The sequence below is a fragment of the Zalophus californianus genome, chromosome 9 (assembly GCF_009762305.2).
Source record: "Zalophus californianus isolate mZalCal1 chromosome 9, mZalCal1.pri.v2, whole genome shotgun sequence".
In the NCBI taxonomy this organism is placed as follows: Eukaryota; Metazoa; Chordata; class Mammalia; order Carnivora; family Otariidae; genus Zalophus; species Zalophus californianus.
Window position 1 is genome coordinate 59,745,145 of NC_045603.1, and position 18,194 is coordinate 59,763,338.

The window sequence follows — 18,194 nt, forward strand, 5'->3', positions numbered from 1 at the left end:
GGTATTTATTGACATTGTCCCATTTCACCAATAAAGGAACCATTTGAGAGCCGTCACTACTTATAAATGACCTTCACTTCTGAAGATATAGCCCAGGTACTCCAACACGGACTGAAGGATCACTAATGGGTTTGAAAGGAGTTGTCTTTGCTAGTGAGCATGGGAAGAAGAGAACAGCCATGAGTATGAAGAGAACAGTAGAGAGGAAACACACAGACACACACATCCGTATCTCAATCAGGTAGAGGACATGGAGACAAATAAGGGCAGTTCTTTATTTTTCCTTCTCCCTGCCCCTAAGGCCTAACAGGGACCGTGTGATCTTGGCCTAAGTATAACCCCACCTATCTACTGCTTTCTGTTTGTGGGCATAGTTAACAGGTGTGAAGAAGAGCATAGATTTCAACCACCCCACACCTAGGACAACTGATGCAAGGAGGGGATGCTCTTCATCCAGCCTCTGAGAGATTTTTTGATAGGGAGAGGACAGCGAATGGGGGAAATTGTACCCAGCTCTCCCTAGAATCCAGTCTTCTGAAAAGACAGTCTTCCAAGAGAGAAAAATGTGGCCTCAACAGATTCTGAGAAGGAAGAATTTTTTTTAAGATTTTATTTATCTATTTGAGAGAGAGAATGAGAGATAGAGAGCACGAGAGGGAAGAGGGTCAGAGGGAGAAGCAGACTCCCAGGCGCCCGAGAAGGAAGAATTTAATCTTGGAATAAAAGTGGAGTATTAGTGAAGTTTTAGTATGTTGTAAAGAAAAAGCTGAGACAGGGTTGTTGATCTCCTTGGTGTCCAGCAGGTGGGGATACAGTCTAAGGCTCTCTGGGACCGCAGTGGAAAATACTGGGCAATAGGTAGCTTCCAGAGTCTTCTGAAGCCTGAGGGAGAGAATAAGTAAGGTACCTTTGCTGCTTCCCAGTCCCCACCTACCCTAACCTATTTACACCCCCTTTTTCTTCCTTCCCTTTCTTGGAGACTTTGACTTCAGACCTGTCGGCTTCTTTTTTTTTTTTAAGTTTGTTTGGTTGTTTGTTTATTTTTAAAGATTTTATTTATTTATTTGAGAGAGAGAGAGTGAGGGAGGGAGTGGAGGGAGGGGCAGAGGGGGAGGGAGAAAGAGAAGAGGGAGAGAGAGAGAGAATCCTGAGCATGGAGCCCAACTCAGGGCTTGATCCCAGGACCCTGAGGTCATGACCTGAGCTGGTACAAAACCAAGAGTATTGGGGCGCCTGGGTGGCTCAGTTGGTTGAGCGACTGCCTTCGGCTCAGGTCATGATCCCGGAGTCCCGGGATCGAGTCCCACATCGGGCTCCCTGCTCGGCAGGGAGTCTGCTCCTCCCTCTGACCCTCTTCCCTCTCGTGCTCTCTATCTCTCATTCTCTCTCTCTCAAATAAATAAATAAAATCTTTAAAAAAAAAAAACCAAGAGTATTGGCTGAGCCAGCCAGGCACCCCTTATTTACTTATTTTATGTAATCTCTACACCCAACATGAGGCTTGGACTCACAATCCTGAGATCAAGAGTAGCACACTCATCTCACTGAGCCAGCCAGGCCCCCAAGAGCTATCAGCTTCTGATACGAGGCTAGGAAGGGGGGATACAAAAAACTCTACGGTGGAGGAAAGATAGGAAAAGGTGAATCACAGAGACATTTGAAGGAGTTTTCTGAAGTCCAGGTCTGTGCTGTTTAGCTCAGATTCTAGGTTGGCGGTGAGGTGTCCTTCCTGCCAATCTGGAGATGCCAGTATCTTAAATCCATAGAGAGACCACCCTTGTAAAATTCCCACACATCTACAAATCTAAAAATGACACAAACCAGGACCAGCAGACCACGGAAGATGCAACATAGGTATCCAGCTAGCCATCTGGCATCTCTGGATGCCAGGCACCAAGTTAATGTATGGGTGGGCACCCTCCCTGCCAGTGGGCACTAGGCCATGACCACCAGTTGGATACAATCAGCCTGCCAAGGTAGAGGGCATCCCAGGGCATTATGCCCATCAGCTTCCCTTGCCACAAACTGAATGGAGCCCAGAACTTCTGAGAGCCCTCCCGGATATGGAGAAATAGACTCAGTTCCTCACTGAGAGCAACAGGAGAAAGGGAGACAGGGAAAAGGGATAAGACTCTAAGAGCAGTAGCAGAAGCTCTTCATCTTCACCCCTCCACTGGAAAAAAAAAAAGTATGGAAGTGGACCTTTCCGAATATGACCCAGCACTTGCAGTTGGGAGTTAGTAGGATAAATGGGAATTAGCAGAGTGAAGGCCAATGTGGCATGATGGAAAGACCGTAGTATAAAGATACCTGGATTCTATCCCACATTAGCTGTATGACCTTGGGCAAGTCATTTCATATCTCTGGGCCTCAGTTTCCTTATCTGTAAAATAAGGACATTGGGCTAGATGGTATCTAGAATATCTTCCTCCTTCAGTATCTGCTCTTTAATTTTGAGAAGTGATTGACTTTCCCTTGTTGAGGGTGACCAGTATCGCACCCACAGAACCCTGTGTGATCCCAGGCATAAGCTTTGTCTAAACAAGGGAACCATGTACTAGAAGAGGTGGGGAAGTGAAAGTTCTGAGTTCCCAGTGTCCCTACTCCTGCTAACTCTATTCCCACACTGGGCATCCACCACCACAGGGATTTGAAGATCATAGGTCCAGAAATCCTAATCTGTGTACCTAGAAGGCTGGAGGCTCTAGTCAACCTTGTAACTAAAAGAATCTAAAACTATTGTGTCAAAAATAAAGTGATGCTCATCTGGGGGACATATATTGTACAGTAGCCCCTCCCCCACCCCTGCTTGTCTGCAGTTTCACTTTCAGCAGTTTGAGTTATTTGCGGTCAACCACGGTCCAGAAGCAGATGAGTGTCTCACAATATGTCAGGAGGTCAGTAGTAACATATGTCATTCACCTCACTTCATCTCATCATGGAGGCATTTTATTGCCTCACATCATCATAAGAAGGGTGAGTATGGTACAGTAAGATATTTTGAGAGAGAGGCCACACTTATAACCTTTATTACAGTATATTGTTATAATTGTCCTATTTTAAGACTGTTGTTAATCTCTTACTGTGCCTAATTTTTTTTTAAGATTTTATTTATTTATTTATTTATTTATTTGACAGAGACACGGCGAGAGAGGGAACACAAGCACGGGGGAGAGGGAGAAGCAGTCTTCCCACCCAGTAGAGAGCCTGATGCGGAGCTTGATCCCAGGACCATGGGATCATGACCTGAGCCAAAGGCAGACGCCTAATGACTGAGCCACCCAGTCGCCCCTTACTGTGCCTAATTTAAAAGTTCAACTTTATCGTTGGTGTGTATGTATAGGAAAAAATACAGTATATAGGGCTCAGTACCATCTTGGTTTCAGGTATCCAGTGGGGGTTTGGAATGTGTTTCCCACAGATGAAGGGGGACTACTGTATTAAACACATTGAGTTTGGGTCTAATGCAGATCTGTCTCCGATCGATTGCTGTATTGCCCACAGAGCTGCCCTTCCTCACTCAGGCCCACTCCTGCCCATTCAGATTCACAGTGGGCTGAGCCTGTTGGTTCTGGCTATCTGTGCAGTGTTCCCCTGGTTCCTGGGAAAGAATCTGTGCCTGAATTTATCCTGTGAAGAGAGGCAACCCTTTCCTTTCCCTCCAGGCATTGTCTTACTTCCTTTGTCCAGGTGAGTTTCCACAAGATACTGGAAACTCCCCATTTACCAAAGCCTCCCTATATACCCAGGCATAAGAACATATTCCACTTAAGAATTGAGAACAGAGGGCGCCTGGGTGGCTCAGTTGGTTCAGCGACTGCCTTCGGCTCAGGTCATGATCCTGGAGTCCCGGGATCGAGTCCCACATCGGGCTCCCTGCTCGGCAGGGAGTCTGCTTCTCCCTCTGACCCTCTTCCCTCTCGTGCTCTCTCTCTCTCATTCTCTCTCTGTCAAATAAATAAACAAAATCTTAAAAAATAAATAAATAAATAAAATAAACTTCTTTAAAAAAAAAAAAAAAAAAAAAAAAAAAAAAAGAATTGAGAACAGAGGGGCACCTGGGTGGCTCAGTTGGTTAAGCGACTGCCTTCGGCTCGGGTCATGATCCTGGAGTCCCGGGATCGAGTCCTGCCCGCATCGGGCTCCCTGCTCGGCGGGGAGTCCGCTTCTCCCTCTCCCGCTCCCCGCTCTTGTGCGCTTTCTCTCTCTCAAATGAATAAATAAAATCTTTAAAAGTTTTTATTTATTCGTTTGAGACACAGAGATACAGAGAGAGAGAGAGCATGAGCAGGGAGAGAGGCAGAGGGAGAGGGAGAAGCAGACTCCCTGCTGAGCCAGGAGCCCGAAGTGGGGCTTGATCCCAGGACCCTGGGATCATGACCTGAGCCGAAGGCAGACGCTTAACCATCTGAGCCACCCAGGCGCCCCTGAATAAATAAAATCTTAAAAAAAAAATTGAGAACAGAGAATCTGGGGAGATTCCAGAATGACAAATACCAATACTTGCCCTGAGACCTGAGTTCTACTCCTTTGTCCTCACCTCCACTCTGGGGGATCCTAAATACCCTCAGAAAATTAAAAATGGTCAAAATAGATTGACTAACATCTTGTTTTTCCTCATTCAAATTTATTATGCTAAGTTTCAAGGGGAATGTCATTTCACCTCTCACATTTCACCAGATATTTTAGTATGCTCTAATCTCCAAGGTGGAAGTAGGGAGGTAGTTCATGCAGTAACTTGAAGTAAAATAGGTTTAACTCATAAATCCGACTTTCCAGGAATTTATAATCTACATTGGATGTCTATTATAACAAATTATACCTAACAAATTATAGGTATTATAACAAATTGTCCCCAAAATGTAATGACTTAAATAAACATTTATTGTCTCACGGTTTCTGTGGGTCAGGAACTCAAGAGCAGCTCAGACAGATGGCTCTGGCTTGATGTCTCTCTTGAAGTTGCAGTCAAGATGCCAACTGGGACTGCAGTTTTCTAAAAGCTTGGCTCTGGTTGGCCACCTTGTACTGGGAGGTGACTCACATGAATGAACTCAAAGTCTGGCAAGTCAATGCTGGCTTTTGGGGAGGGCCCAAGTTAATCACCACAGAGCTGCTTGGAGTATCCCCATGACCTGCAACTGGCTTCCCTCAGAGCAAGTGATCCAAGAGATAGACCAAGTTGGAAACTGCAACGTCTTTTTATGACTTAGCCTTGGAGGTTACACACGTCACTTCTGCAGTACTGTGTTGCTCACACAGGCCAGCCATGATTTATGTAGGAAGGGGACACAGCAAGGGCCTGAACACCATGAGATGAAGATCACTACACCATCTCGGAGGCTGACTACCCCATAATCCATCTAGGATTTCAAAGTTATCATAAATAATATATTATGCGAAATAGAAGAGGTAGGATGTTTATACACCTGCAAGAAATTTGAATATGCTCATGATAGAGCAAATTCCATAGTTTTTCACAAAATGCCATTAAATAAACTAGATGTCAGCAGATTCTATTTTCTTTGAAATTGGTTCAATTTTATTTTGGAACTTCTTGAAAACATTCTTCAACGTAGGCTGAGATTTCATGATTTCATGGTGATCTTAATCTTTTTTCTTTTTTCTTTAAAGATTTAATTCATTTATTTGAAAGACAGTGTACCAGCTGGGGGGCAGGGCAGAAGGAGAGGGAAAAGCAGACTCCCCACTGAGCAGGGAGCCCAACGTGGAGCTCGATCCCAGGACCCTGAGATCATGACCTGAGCCGAAGGCAACCCCTTAACCGACTGAGCCACCCAGACACCCTTAATCTTTTTTCAAAGAATGTAGGCCATGCTGCTATAACAAAGACACCCACAAACAGAATAGTTCAAATAAAGGAATAGACCAGAAGGACATGTATAGACAGTCCTTGACTGATGGAGAAGGCTTGTATGGCTTGGTCAAAAGTAGCTGTTTGGTTTGTCACCATGTCCCAGCAAGCAAAAGGAAGAAGGAGGAAGTAGAGGGCAATCAGCTTTCCTTTTTAAGAACATGACCCGGAAGTTACACACATTGCTTCATTCACATTCCATTAAACAGAACTCAGTTATGTGGCCACCACTACTATAAGAGAGGCTGGACAGAGTAGTATCTAGCTGGCAGCCGTGTACTGTGCTAAAATTCAGTGTGTGGGTGGCAGGGGGAGGGGTCATATTACTAAAAGAAAGAAGAGGAAAGTGGATGCTGAGCGACAGTGGTCTCTGCCACACCTACAAAATATGGTTCTGTCAGGTGAACAAAGTTAACCAGCAGTAGGACCATGTCTCCAGATACATTTCAAGATTTGCATGTACATCGGGGCACCTGGGTGACTCAAGTCATTAAGCGTCTGCCTTCAGCTCCAGTCATGATCCCAGGGTCCTGGGATCGAGTCCCATATTGGGCTCCCTGCTCAGCGGGAAGCCTGCTTCTCCCTCTCCCACTCCCCCTGCTTGTGTTCCCTCTCTAGCTGTGTTTCTCTCTGTCAAATAAATAAATAAAAACTTAAAAAAAAAAAAAAAGAATTGCATGTACATCAAAAGCACGATAGCAAAAAGTGTTATCTTGCTATAAGATTATCTTTTTTTTTAAAGATTTTATTTATTTGAGAGGGAGAGAATGAGAGAGAGCACGAGAGGGAAGAGGGTCAGAGGGAGAAGCAGACTCCCTGCTGAGCAAGGAGCCTGATGTGGGACTCGATCCCGGGACTCCAGGATCACGACCCGAGCCGAAGGCAGTCGGTTAACCAACTGAGCCACCCAGGCACCCTTGCTATAAGATTATCTTATTAAAAAAATTGTCAGAGACTTCAGAAATTAATTTTGTAATATCACTGTTATGTTTACTATTGCTCTTTTTTTTTTTTAAATAAACTCTACCCCCAGTGTGGGACTCAACTCACGCCGCTGAGCTCAAGAGTCATATGCTCTACCTACTGAGCCAGCCAGGTGCCCCCACCATTGATTTTTTTTAAAAGGCTTAATTTATTCCAATAATATTTAAATGTGCTAGGCGAAAAAACTGACGTTAACAAGACCTTTATCTCACAGAGCTGAGCCTAGTGCGGGAGACAATTAAACAAGAAGATACAGTGCAGTGACTAGACCTGAGAAACTGGGTGGGGAATTAAGGAAAGCTTCTTGGAAATAGAGCTACCCTATGACCCAGCAATTGTACTACTGGGTATTTACCCCAAAGATAGAAATGTAGTGATCCGAAGGGGCACATGCACCCCAATATTTACAGCAGCAATGTCCACAATAGCCAAACTATGGAAAGAGCCTGGATGTCCATCAACAGATGAATGGAGAAAGAAGATGTGGTATATATTTACACACACACACACACACACACACACACACACACTGGACTATTATGCAGCCATCAAAAAAAAAGGAATCTTGCCATTTGCAACGATGTGGATGGAACTAGAGGGTATTAATTATGCTAAGCAAAATAAGTCAATCAGAGAAAGACAAGTATCTTATGATCTCACTGATAGGAGGAATTTGAGGAACAAGACAGAGGATCATAGGGGAAGAGAGGGAACAATGAAACAAGATGAAACCAGAGAGAGAGATAAACCATAAGAGACTTTTTTTTTTTTTTAGATTTTATTTATTTGACAGAGAGAGACACAGCGAGAGAGGGAACACAAGCAAGGGGAGTGGGAGAGGGAGAAGCAGGCTTCTGGAGGAGCAGGGAGCCCGATGTGGGGCTCAATCCCAGGACCCTGGGATCATGACCTGAGCTGAAGGCAGATGCTTAACGACTGAGCCACCCAGGCACCCCAACATAAGAGACTCTTAATCTCAGGAAACAAACTGAGGGTTGCTGAAGGGGAGGGGAGGCTGGGTGATGGACATTGGGGAGGGTATGTGCTATGGTGAGCACTGTGAATTGTGTAAGACTGATGAATTACAGACATGGACCCCTGAAATAAAAAATACATTTTATGTGAATAAAAAATAAATACAATTACAAGAAAAAAAGGGAAAGTTTCTTGGAGGAAGTAATGTCTGTGCTGAGAACTGACCAATAAAATACATTCCGTTTCATTCAAAGAGCTTATCAGACTGAATAGATTTCAGATTCATCAGCTGGACTGAATGACGTTTTACTATTTGCAGTCAAGCACTGTGGCAGGTAATTGTACAAACACTGTATTCATTTCATTCTCCCAACAAATCAAGGAAGGTATGAAGTCTGCTTTACGGATGAAGGTACTGGGACTCAGGGATGTTAAGGAACTTGCCAAGGTCACATAACTGTTACGTGAGAGAGGCAGCATTCAAACCCAGGTCATCTTTCCAGTATAACATATACCTTTCCTGTGCAGATTAGAAGGACATTAACAAAAAGCAAACATTAGCATTAAAAATTCTATGGAATATGCTTTCATAAGATATTTACAGTTGCTTCTATCATATATACATCCAAATATATTCACTCTCTAAACTGCACAAGGGCTTTATAAATGCCCTGCATCATTAAGTGCTAGACTGTGTAAGTTCATACTGTGAGTGCAAGAATTCAGAAGAGTGGGGCATTGCTGAGAGTTAGAATAAGCTGGGGGAAGTGCATGCAGGCCTTGACGAATGATACAGAGGACAGTGCATCCCAAACCCTAAAATCACAGGAAAAAAAACTAAAGATAAATTGGGCACATAGTGAAACAACACTGAATCACTGAGCCTCAAGTGACTGACAGAGGTTGTATTGGGAAGAGGCTTTTTCTGCTCCTCACAGGTCAGGGAGGAAGGAAGCTTTAATGTCAATTTATCCCTCATTTAAGTGCCCTGGTAGCTGTGGCCTCACCCCATCCCCTTTTCTAGGAAAAAATATATTCCAGGGGCACCTGGGTGGCTCAGTCTGTTGAGCATCTGCAGTTGGCTCAGGTCATGATCCCCGGGTCCTGGGATCAAGCCCCATGACCACTCTCTGCTCAGCAGGGAGTCTGCTTCTCCCTCTCCCTCTGCCTGCCGCTCCCCCTGCTTGTGCTCTCTCTCTCTCTCTCTGACAAATAAATAAATAAATAATCTTTAAAAAGAAAGAAAATGTTGCATGCTCTACTGACTGAGCCAGCTAGGCACCTCATAATAGTTCCCCTTAGATGTATGCTACACCATAGAGGGGTAATGGCAAACTCCTTTACATGGAAGAGAACACCAGGCATGGATGGGAAGGTCCCAGGCTGGACAAGGTTACTTATACCCCCAAATCCCTCATCAATCCAGTACAGTCACCTGGAAAAGGGCTGACAGAAGGGAAAAGGCCCTTCCTCTCATGGAACTCTGCCTCTCCTATCTCCCCCCACAAATGAGCACTGTGTGGAAAGCTGACCAAAGGAAGAGGTAGGAGGTGCTCTTAGAGTCAGACAGAACCCAGCAACCTGGCCCCCATCCAGTGGAAAACATCATTGTCTCAGTTACTTTCTCAACTTCCTGCCCTCAAACATCTACCTCACCTAAGAGGCATACTCAGGGTCAGGTCTCCTGCTCTACCTCCTGGTTTGGAGGCACTGCATACCAAGAGGACAAGAGGCCCCAAGGTTCTCCTAAAGTGAGAGGGAAGATCAGCCAGACCTGTCCCCTGTGGGGAAGGGCCAAAGAGATGAGAAACACAGGCCTTTGAATCACTAGAGGAGGATGTTTCCAGATCTTAATGAAGATCCAGGATACTCTTATCTCTCTCACCCCCTACTTCTTTCTCCTAGTGCAGTTCACCGGAAGATCTGGGGTTTTCTGACAAAAGTGAGAAACAGCTGGATGGGTAAAGAGTGGGGGTGGGTCTAAGTAGGTGTCTGTGCCTTTGAGGCACGTCACAATTTTTGGTTTGTGGGAGAGGAGAATTCAGAAGATTGGGTGTGGCTGTGGGTGTGTCCCAAGTAGAATGAGGGTTCTACAACCCAGTTCTGTTAAAGTCTCCAGGCTCCCTGCCCTACCAGCCCTCACGATGAGACCAGATGCTCATTCCCAGCTGACTCCCATTCCCAGCCACTGACTCCCAGCTCCGTGGTCCCTCCCCCATCCCCACACTCCATCTCCTCTGGCAGGATAGCTGGGCTTTTGGCTGGGAACCGAGCTCAAAGCGGAAATGGGCAGTTGGGAGGTGTGATTTATGTCTCTGAGTTCACCCCAGGCTGGAGCCCAACACATGGACCCTCCCCTCAAAGTGCCCTTTTGGCAAATTTCCTCCTCTTCCTCAGAAATCTCAGGCTCTTCTAACTGGTCAGAGGTCATCTAGGGGAACCACTCCATCTCCACTACCATCCCCCCCCTTCTCCACCACCACTACCACTCATACCCCCACCTCCTGCTGACTGGTGATGGAAGAATCTATTAACTTTACAATCACCCACAGGAGGCAAGATTCCGCCATCAACCCAAACAATAGGGAAGTCCCTCTGTATATCTAATTTCCTTCTATCCTGCTATTGAGGCAGTAGCTGGTCAAACAAAGGGCAGCTACTTTACTCAGAATTCAGCCTCTGGCCTCTCAAGCTCCTTTGGCAGATTTAAAGTAATTCCCCAACTCTATGATTGTTTCTATCTCTAAAGACTTAAGAACAAATCTAAGGTATCAGGGTGCAATTTTCTCATTCCTAACCAGTAACATATCAGGTGACATTGGTGCATAACCCCATCTCCTGCCTGTCAAGGACTGGAAAGTGCACCCCACCTTCTTTCAGCTAAATCAATCCTGAAACCCAGAGTAGAAAAGATCTTCACAGGAAGTGAGAATCCCCATAACTCCTTCCAGGGTGTCCCACCTTTACCAGTTAGAAAAGTCCTATTAGAAATCTCATTTCGCCTTTTCCTGCTTTTTCAGATTCCTCATCAGTCAAATGGCTTTGTAAACTTTAGAGGGTTATTAGGAAGATGAAATAGGGAAAGGGATTTGAAAGATATAAAGTGCTGCCTCTTCAGATTATTTTGAGGTTAAATGAGGTAATATATACATAATGCTTAGATCTGTACCTGGTACTTGGTAACTTAGCCAATTTTTCCCACGATACCTCAAAAATTGGGGAGGAACCTGAAAGTTTGCCCTTCCCAGACATTTAGAGCTCCTAGTCTCATTATAGCCTCCTTGGATGGGAAGCTCAGATTCCTAGGCTTTAATTTCTGAAGGTACATGGTTGAATGAATGAGTGAGTCCATTTTCCATTCACTTTTCTGGGGTCTGGCCTTGCCTGGCCTGGCTTCCTTCCCATCACCCCCTGCAGAGCCTTTCCCTCAGAGCCCTGAGCTCATCCTAGTTACCAAGTGTTTGTTTTGTCCTGCCCACCCCCCACCCACACACACAGAAGGACTCCAGCCCCCACGCTGGTTTTCCCCAGTGAGTTCTTTTTTTTCCCCCACTGAGTTCTTACATAGGAATCTGAATGTGTTGGAGATGGAAACTCAGGGACCATCTCATTCAATTCCTTCTGTTTGGGAAAGACAAAACTGAGAGCCAGAGAAGGGCAGGGTCGTACTCAAGCCGGAACTTACAAGTCAAATACCTGGATCCATCCCAGGGGGTCCCCTGTCTGCTGTCAGGGCTAGAAGAATTCTCAGCCTCCTCTTCTTTTCACCACCTCAGTAGGTAGAATAATTCACTATTTTTAAATGCCTGGAACATAAGCAAGGGCTGGAAAAGGGCTCAAGAAGGTCCCTCCACACACACCCTGTGGCTTCCTCTTCATTACTCCATCTTAACCCTAGCTCTTATTTCCGGCCCCTTTTTGCATCCCCACCACCACCATCCCCTCAACCCTTCAGTTACACTTATTTGGCTTCTGTGCTAACCCGCATATCATTTGTGTGTCACTCAACAAATACATTTTTTGGGTTTTGGTTTTTGGTTTTTTTTAATGGACCAGTGGCTCTCTGGGAGTGTTTAGTCTGAATCCATGCAAATACCCAAGGGTCCATAACGGGTCACATTTGACTGGCAGCTTCTGTGAGCATCACCACCCCAGAAGCCACTTGGGCATTCCTTATGCCCCTGCCAGTGAGGCTCAAGTATTCCACGGACAAAGCCAGTGGGTTGGTTTCTCCTAAAGTGAAGCCAGATTGCTTGGATTTGAATCCCAGCTCTTCCAGGGACATTGGAACTAGTGACTTAAACTCTCTGTGCCTCAGTTCCCTCATCTTTTTTTTTAAAATTTTTATTGTTATGTTAATCACCATACATTACATCATTAGTTTTGGTGTAGTGTTCCATGATTCATTGTTCGTGCATAACACCCAGTGCTCCACGCAGAACGTGCCCTCTTTAATACCCATCACCAGGCTAACCCATCCCCCCACCCTCCTCCCCTAGTTTGTTTTTCAGAGTCCATCGTCTCTCATGGTTCGTCTCCCCCTCCGATTTACTCCCCTTCATTCTTCCCCTCCTGCTATCTTCTTCTTTCTTTTTTTTAACATATATTGCATTATTTGTTTCAGAGGTACAGATCTGTGATTCAAGTCTTGCACAATTCACAGCGCTCACCATAGCACATACCCTCCCCAATGTCTATCACCCAGCCACCCCATCCCTCCCACCCCCCACCACTCCAGTAACACTCAGTTTGTTCCTGAGATTAAGAATTCCTCGTATCAGTGAGATCATATGATACATGTCTTTCTCTGATTGTTAGTTCCCTCATCTTAACAGATAGATCTACAGCAGCTCCCTCATATGGTGCAGTACCAAGTAAATGAATTCATACATGTAAAGCTCTCAGAATACATAGTGTGTATTATGATATGTATAATCGTATATAGTATATATAATAATACCATAGGCTATTATTATAAGAAAAGACAACTCCAGGAAGCTGCGTCTCTACCCCCACCCTCTGTATATACCTGGGTCATGTGGCCTGATTCCGCTCTTTTCCTGCAATCCCATTACCCTTCTCCAAAACTGTTCGCCTGGCCCCCAGGCAGTCCTTACCCTTCCCTAGCCCCCTCCTCTCCCCTGGGGCCCAAACCTGGATGGAGGGGGGAGGGAAGGAGGAAAGGAGAGAAAAACGTGGCCATTTTAGGGCAGAGGAGCTGTTAGAGGGGAGAGGGAGTGGGGGCAGCAAGGGAGTAGACCCAGAGTTGGGAGGTTCCTTATTGGGAAAGGCCCCTGTCTGATTCTGGGTGACAGAGGCCAGGCCTGGGCACTCGGCCAAGTCCAAAGAGCGGGCCCCAGGCCCTCTCCTGGCCCCGAAGCCAGCACCGGTGAAGAGACTAGATGCTCAGTTGCTTTGGGCCCTTCTCCACACAGTCACAGCACACAGGCCCCTACCCCCAGCCTACCCCTTCTGCCTAAACCCCCGTGGCCATTAAAGTGACCAGAGCCAGGAGGATGACCTCCCTGCACGTGTGTGTTGGGGAGAGGGAGAGGCTCCTGCTTTGGCCGTCTCTAGGACACTGCACTGCCCACCACCCACCACCCCCCACCCCCACCGCCTCCGTTCCTTGTCCAACACTGTGAGCTCCTCCTACAGGAATTCAGCCAGTTCTGGGGAGACCACTGCCAGTGAGGGGGGGCCCAAGGGTGAGTAACGGTTCCCGCGGGGATCGGGGTGCCCATGACTAATCAATGAGAGAGTGAGAGAGGAAACTTACATTCCTTGACTTGTAGGGCAGTGGATGGAGGTGGGAGGTGGGGCAGGGCAGACTGAGGCAAGGACAGCCAAGTAGGGACACAGAGAAGGAAGCTAGGCTGCAGTGGGGGTGGGGTGTCTCTTCATCCCTGCTCTCTCCACATCCCAGGTTACAGGAGGGGCAGGCCCCAGGTAACCAAATACCTGGGTCCCTGCTCTGTTCAGAGGCTCCCCACCTTCTGGCCAATGAGCCCCTCCCACCGTTCATTCACGTGGGGCTACTGACCTTGAACGTGTTGAGAGAGGGACAGACTGGCACCCCATTTGCATTCCTTAGCCCCTATTCCACTTATCTAGGGGTTCCCATTCCCAGAAGTCTCCACTTGGAAAAACTCCACTGGGCCAGGCTGAGAGCTAAGGCATAAGAGAGGAAATGAGCTGGGAGCCAAGGTGCCCCGGTGAGGAAGGAAGCCAGTCTGCCGCCACAAAGGAGTCCGGAAAGAGAGGGAACAAACAGCCAAGTTCTTCCTGCCCACTCTCTTTCCTACCTCCCCACCAGCCTCCTCCAGACGGTCCTAACATCCCAGGGCCTGGGGGAGAAGGAGGAAAGGGGTGCGGAGACCCACGCTGGATGCCGCCTACTGCTTCCAGCTCAGCAGCCTTCATGGCAGGGGCGCCAGGGGCTACTCTCATGGCAACCTCCGCATCCACTGCTGAACGATCACCCCCACCTCAGCCAGTCCCTGAAGCTCCTCGCCCCAATTTCTTTCACTGGGGAAGAAAGTGACCCGTTCCTCTTTCTGTTTTATGGCTTGCTTTCTCTGGCCCTCCAGTTATCTGTGATTGAAAGAGAAGTCCGTTGGCTAGAGAAGGGATGGAATGGTGGGGAAAGCAGGCAGCCCTCATTCCTCAAGCCCCTAGCTCACCCGCCCCCAACCCCGCAGTGGCAAGAGATCACGCCCCAACTGTGGCCTGTTGACCACTCAGGACACAGATGCCCACCCCCGCCCTTGCATCTGTGCACACCGACACAAGCACGTTCAGGTGCTCAGACCACACACACACATACACACACACACACACACACACACACACACAGAGGTTTTCACCTCCCATAAACATTCACAGCACACAGGACCTTTTCCCAGCCCAACCGGCACAAATGGTGAACACTCATGCAGGGATACAAAAACCTGGGCCAACTTGGGCCCAAAATCTATCCCAGCTTTGACTCTTCTCCAGGCCGATTTCTCCTCTGGTCTTGGTTCTCCCCCAGGTCTTTCCCTACAGAGCACAGCAGAAGTGGGGTGGAGGCACCTGAGGGTGCTCTGTCCCCAAGTCTGCCTGTTGTGAAACTCAGTCAGCTCTGTCTGGGTTTCTGGAACCCAGCCCCCATCCCTGAGGTGATCACATGGAAAACGTCCAGCTGTGGTTGCTTGGAGAGATGAGCTCAGCCCGTCTGAGTGGGGCTGGGGGCCTGGACTCAGCGTCAGACTTTCCATCTCGGACCTTACCCCTCCTCCTACCCCCAAATACCACTCCAGGGATTCAGGAGCAGGAAAGGGGCCAAAGGGACTTCTGACACAAATGTCTCAGGCCAGGACGGATTTGGCAGAGGAGGGGAGACACTGAGTGGAAAGCAGACCAGAGCTGGAAGCACCTCTGGGTCTGCTTTACCCCTGCCCACCCACTTCAGGGAAAGAAACCCAGAGAAGAGGGACACAGGAGACTGGCCTGCAGTGTGATGAGTGCAGAGGAAGTTGACTTCAGAAATCAGTACCCAAGAGGTAGGGGTGAGGAGGACAGGGAGCCAGTGAACAGTCAATTCAAGGACCCCAAAATGGCAAGGGACAGAGAAAGCTTGGTCCTAAATGGGAAGCAGGTGAGGAGCAGACCAGGCAGCCTGCGGGCTTCCTGCCCACTCCAAAGTGCCTCTTGGGGGCCAGCAGAGTTCCCGACCCAGCAGGAGGAAAGGATAGCCCCCCAGTTCTATCATCTCCTACTTACCATGCCTCCATATGCCTCCCTCCACATCCTCCCTCCTCCCCCTGCTTCCTTCCTTCCTGGTCCTTTCCCCTCCCCTCCCTCTCACCCATCTCTCCAGGACCCTCCCTCCTGCTGCCTCCACCCCTTCCCTTTCATCCTCCTGGCTCTGCCTCCTGAATCACTCCGCCTTTTCTTTCTTTATGTGGCCTCTCTGTCCACCCCTTTGCTCCTTTCTATCCCCATCATAGCCCGATGCCCCCTCCTTCTTCTCCCTTCTTATTCCTCCCAGCATGGCCCACTGAACTTTGTACATAGTTAGCACTCAAAATGTACACTGATGTGGGTCAACCATACTTCTGTGTGTCTTGCATGGTTCTCAGCACTTTTCGAGTAGACAGATCTCTACTGGTTAAAAGGCTGGAGCCATGGAAGGTTTTGAGGGAGGGGTGAAGTAGCATCATGAGAGCTTTGGTTTAAGATTAATTTGCCTGCAGTGGGTAGGGCAAATTGCAGGGGGAATGAGACCCTCTTTTCTCCTTTCCCCTCTCCCTCTCCAACTGTTTCCTTCTGACTTCCTCATCTTCACAGGCTTCCCCATGTGACCACAATGTCTCCCTCTCTCCCTTCCAAGAATCTCCCCTCCTTTCTTCAGTTTTCCTTCTCTGCACCCCCATCCACCCAAGCTCCTTCCAACCCCCCCCCTTTTCGTGGCACATCTGTAAGCAATTGGCTTGTGGAGGGGGGTAGGGTTGTGATCTCTTCCCCGCCAGCTGTGGGGGTGTGGCCAGCTGTGCCACGACAGGCTGGGTGTGAGGGTGTGGTCTGAAGGAAGGGTTGATCTCCCTGAGGTGAAAGCTTAGAGCTTCGTCCCACCTTTTCCTCCCCCAGCCATTCAGCCACCTACCAAACCCCATTTCCCTTCTTCCCAGGTCAATCTCCATCACATATCCCTCTATCTTAAAGACCTGAGGGCCTTAGCCCCCCACCCCACAGTTCTGTCTGCTGGGACCCCCTAGCCAAGCCTAGATCAGAGATGGGGACAGGGAGGTCTCTGGTGCCCAGCCTCTGAGCTGCTGGATAGCTATTGAAAGGGATCTGAGCCAAGAGGTCAGGGAACACCTCCTCTTGGCTTCTCCCCTGGGGCTTTGAAGTCCAGTCAGGGGTTGAGGCCAGAGGTGAGAAGGGGTGGAGGCTCAAAGGGCAAAGCCCATTCAATCTTTGCTGCAGGTAAGTCAGGAAGACCCCCATATATTTTTGCACTCAAAAATTGTATACAACACTACATTAGTAGCCCTCTCTCAGTAAGCCACAACCTTGGAGTCCAGAGGCTGTTTAAGAATCTTTCCAGGGGCGTCTGGTGGCTCAGTTGGTTAAGCGACTGCCTTCGGCTCAGGTCATGATCCTGGAGTCCCGGGATCGAGTCCCACATCGGGCTCCCTGCTCAGCAGGGAGTCTGCTTCTCCCTCTGACCCTCTTCCCTCTCATGCTCTCTATCTCTCATTCTCTCTCTCTCTCTCTCAAATAAACAAATAAAAAAAAAAAAAAAAAAAAAAGAATCTTTCCAGGTTTGGTTCCCCATCAAGCTGTAGGAGAAAGGGAGAGGGCTCTACTCCCCAGGAGTGCTCCGTATCACTGAACTCCTGAGTCTTGGCCCCAGAGACTTTCCATTTTACCCTTAGGAGCTGGCTGCTGGCAATACCTGGACCCCTTGCAGGGGTCACTGTACACCCCATTTACCTCCAAATTCAACCCTGACAGGTTAGATTTCCCCGAGGGGAAGGGCAAGGGGATAGACCTATTCTTAGCCCTGTACATGGTCCCTGGAAAACAAATGTGCTCATTACAAGGTGACGATGGACAGGGAGGAATTTGCAGCCAAGGACGGAGTGTGTGTGCGTTTGTTTGAGGGTGGAGAGGTGAGGAGTGCAAAAGGTCCAGAGACTCATGGGCAGGACTTCTGTCCTTTCATGAGAAGCAAGCAGGGGGGACATGCTGACCCCCATCCCTAATCTCATGCCAGGGCAAATTTATTATTTTGTTAAGAACAAATGGCATACCTATGCTATATACACAGACACACACACAAACCCTGATTCCTTCCTGATCAGAGATGTCATCTCTATACAGCCAGAAGGAGCTGAAGCTAATGAAACAGTCTGTCTGGGTTTGGGTGCAATCCCTGTGATCTCTTGCCCTGCTCCCAGCCCCTTCCAATGCCCTAACTTCCTGTCTGGGATTGGTAATCCTTCCCAGGAGAGGGCTAGAAATGGCAGGCAAATTTATGGGGGTGGGAGGGAATGCCTGGCTCATCTTCAGCCCCTCACAGCCCCAGTCGGATGTGTATTGGGAATCCTGGTGTTCCAGGTCCCTCCCTGATGGGCTCCAGATGTGCTTACATCTGGGAAGGCCATCCCAGGAAACTGATGCTCCCTCCCACAGCTCCCACCCCGGATGGATCTCTCCTCCAGCCCCCAGGTTTTTGAGCACAGAAGCTTCAGGCACTCCTTTGCTCTCCAGGGGTAGTTCCAAGGCAGCAAGGGGGAGAAAAAGGATGGAAAGTAATGGGGGTGGGGTGGGTGAGCAAATAAAATGAGGTCAACGTTTAGAACACCCCAGA

At 48.1% G+C, this 18,194-nt stretch overlaps 1 long non-coding RNA gene across 1 annotated transcript; it reads right to left on the reverse strand.

Moving 5' to 3' along the window:
- Positions 1-595: 595 nt before the first annotated feature.
- Positions 596-15,633, reverse strand: LOC113921278. Its single transcript, XR_003519622.2, has 3 exons — positions 15,599-15,633; positions 11,520-11,640; positions 596-882 (listed from the first exon to the last, which is right to left on the reverse strand). It is a non-coding gene; the product is annotated as an uncharacterized LOC113921278 (long non-coding RNA).
- Positions 15,634-18,194: the final 2,561 nt, after the last annotated feature.